The sequence below is a fragment of the Rhagoletis pomonella genome, unplaced genomic scaffold, assembly GCF_013731165.1.
Source record: "Rhagoletis pomonella isolate Grant_MI unplaced genomic scaffold, Rhpom_1.0 Rhpom_scaffold_00556, whole genome shotgun sequence".
In the NCBI taxonomy this organism is placed as follows: Eukaryota; Metazoa; Arthropoda; class Insecta; order Diptera; family Tephritidae; genus Rhagoletis; species Rhagoletis pomonella.
In genome coordinates this window covers 57,947-61,477 of record NW_023459110.1, presented here as the reverse complement: position 1 = coordinate 61,477, position 3,531 = coordinate 57,947, and the positions used below count along the sequence as shown (strand labels likewise).

The following is a 3,531-nucleotide window of genomic DNA, read 5'->3' as shown; positions in this document are numbered from 1 at the left end:
TGATAGTTTCTGCTGGAAAAATGTTTGCCAACAAGAAAATAGCTGATCAAAAACAGCTGGTTGGAATTTACGCAAATCCCTAAATTGAATTTGATGGTTTGGAAGTTAAAATAGTAAAATGAGACTAAATATACTTGTAAGAAGTAAGTAATTATTCGCTTAGTCAGTGAACTGTGTCAGGATAAGTCTTCGGTATTGCTTTATGCTTTTGAATGTAAAAAAAATTTCTATCAGCTGTTCGTCTAACTTGCAAGTTTCTGCAAATTTTCTGTTCCCGTACAATTTCGGATATTTTTCTCTTGCGAGAGAACAAATGACATTTCGCCAGAATTTTGCTGTTGGACATTTTTTACAGGAGATTTTAAACAAACGTACATATTGACTATCCAACATTTACGAACGGCTTTAACTGACGTAAAACCAGATTTTGAAAATTTGGCCAAAAAATCTTTTGAATTTTCTTTAATAACTATCTTACGTACATTAGAATAATAATAAAATTAATGTTTTTCATTTCTAATAATAATTTTATTTATTTTATTTTTTTTTTTTGTGGCTCTTTGTAGCATTTAGAATTTACATGTGACTTTTTTCGTCCTCGGCCTTGCCCACCCCTAGACTATACCTTTAAGATGACTGTTTTCTCACGACCCACTGTGCGAAGCTTTGAGTAGAGTAAGGTCCTTTAAGAACTTAAAAATTATCCTGGGTTATCAGGTCTCTAGCAATACGAGATTAATTGTTGTCTTTCACGAAGTTCTTAAAATACATCTTGTGCTAAATACTGAAGTATATTCATGAATATCACGTTTTATTATATACTTAAATTTAAATTCCTAACATTAGTAAGTATTTCTTTACTGCATTCACCCGATTTTCGGGGGTTACTAATAGTTTTAATAAATTATAAGTTTAATTTCTTGTAAAATTTATCTTTAGGTTTATGCATCTTAAGCATACATTGAAAATTTGTTTTAGAGAAACAATTAAAAATAAATGCAGAAACGATTAACCGCTTTGCTGAGCAACAGAAGCGTCTGCTTTTTAAATAACACAGGTTTACAATACAAAGAAGTTGTATCGAACCTGGCGTGATGGAGGCTAACAGACCTCGGATTCGCATTCGGGGCGTCGAATAGCATAGGGAATAGAGGTTTTTTTTTAACCTGTGTAATTTTTTTAAAACAAAGCGGCAAGTAGATATCGTCCCTCGCATTCCTGAAACATGAATGTGTAAAAAAGAAAATTTTGGGAAATCAAGTTTGAAAGTTTTTTTTGTTATGAATTTATGTAATTGAGATTGTGAAATATGTGTGTTTCCGTGTACGCATGGTATTCTGGGTTTTGGTATAACAGTCCAAAGGTTAATCAAGTTAACCCAATAACTCAAAATTGGTAGATTTAAACATTCATGATTCTGGCATAAGGGTGACGATATGTATTTATTTCACATTTATTAATTTTTATACGCCGTTTCTACATTTTTTTATAGTATGAAAATAGTAGTTATATTTCGATATCTGAGTGGAAGCCCTAACTCAGAAAACTTTTCAAGAACGCTTTATTTCAAAATTTGGCTGACTTCCAAAACGTCAATTGCTTTGCATACGTACAAAGTATAATGTCCCATAACGTCGAGCTACAGAATGTTGACAATGTACACTTTTCCAAAACGCATTGGAAAAGTTATCGAAACGCATCGCTAGAGCAATCAGCGCATCAGAAACAAAGTTGATGCTACGTTTGTTTTTGGTTACCATTGGTGTTTTAAAAATGCAAAATTCAGAAAAATTGTTAATTTCTAAATTGAATATTTAAAATATGCAATGTATAAGGTTGCAATGTGCCGCAACTCTGCAAATACAAACAGTTTGAAAACCGCAGTATAACAGTATCCAAACATTGTATTGATACGTTTTGGAAGTCAGCCTTTCATTGAAAACGACCTAGAATTTAGTTTAAAACGCCCTATTTCAGAATTCGGTTGAAAAACGCCCTATCTCAGCTGAAAATACATTGAAAGTATGCTGAGATAGGGCGTTTTTTTAACCGAATTCTGAGAAAGGGCGTTCTTGAAAAGTTTTCTGAAATAGGGCGTTTTGGAACTGGCTGCTGAAATAGGTCAAGCTTCCACTCAGGTGTGGATATCCTGTTAATATTCTTCTATTTGTATGAAAACAAGTCAATATGTAAGTTTAGTACTCCACTCTACTTACTAAGATTGTCTTTTCAAATGGAGCCATTTAGTTTACACATATGTATTAATAAGATTAATAAATCAACTACATTGAAAAAGCGAAATAAAATTTTCGAGGGATTTTTTTATATGTCAGCCACTGCCCGCGAAAGCCCCCGCCTCCCCCCCCTAAGTTCGATCCTGGCGACGCCCATGTTTGCAGTGTGACACTTCTTTCAACTTCAATACTCGAAAGTCTTGAATAACTCGAGAGGGGTAGCACAAGGCTACTGGTAGTCGTTAGAAGGCGCGCATGCTAGCCAAGTGCACTATTGCCGAGCTAAAGTAGATGCTGCTCAGCAATAAATAACACACGCTAACGACTTCCTTAAAAAGTTCACTTTTTCTTTTCCTTCCTAAGTATCTGCACCTCACTCTTGATCTGCCTGCTGCCATCTTTTGTTTAGGTTAAAAATTCCATACCAAATTTTTTTCATCACATCGTTCACTGCAATAGTCCGATAAACCCAGTGGGAAAAGTAGTAATGCATTATATGTGTGATAAATAATGTAATGTATTTCTTAAGAGTTCTGGATTCAATTACTGCTTAATAGGTGTTCAGCATTCTAATGTATCCAAAAAGTCGCAAAAAATTAGTTCTGAATTACATTCATTCCTGCATTACTGGTAATGCAAAAATTAATGCCCCACTTTTCTAGGACATCGCCGTGGGGAAAGAAATGCATTCTCGAATGTGAAAACGGCTGTTTTACTGATGATTTTTCCGATTACTATACATTACATTTTCCCACTGGGAAGTTACGCTTTTCTTAGCGTCTTTCTTTTGCTTATTATTTTTACAAATTTTTTTGTCTCCTTTTTTCTTTCTGGTACTGGGCCGTCTTTTGTAGTCTACAATTCCCATCAAGACCAACTCGAAGAGTAACTTTTAATAACTTTGGCCCAACATGTGTTACGAAACTATTTATTGTCAAAAAAATTTTTTCAAAAGAAGAACAGAACGAAAAAAGACATCTGATGACAAATCCCTGTTACACACACTCATGTGTATATGTGCATACGGATGTGTATACGTAATTAAAATAAATCTGCAGTTATTTCCTTGCAGTGTTAAGCCAAACCACTCAGTAATAAAATTATAGTTAAAACAAGTAAGAAAGTCTAAGTTCGGGCGGAGCCGAACATTAAATACCCGGCGCAAATATTATATACAGTAGGGTTTCGATAATCCGGACAATTAAAAACCGAGCAGTGTCCGTATTGTCGAAATGTCCGGATTATCGAAATCCTAAAAAAATATAAAAATTTTACATATTCTCAACAGCTTAGTTCA

General features: G+C 34.1%; 1 pseudogene; it reads left to right on the top strand.

Moving 5' to 3' along the window:
- The window catches only part of LOC118751136, a 5,071-nt pseudogene that overhangs the window by 368 nt on the left and 1,172 nt on the right, over positions 1–3,531 (top strand).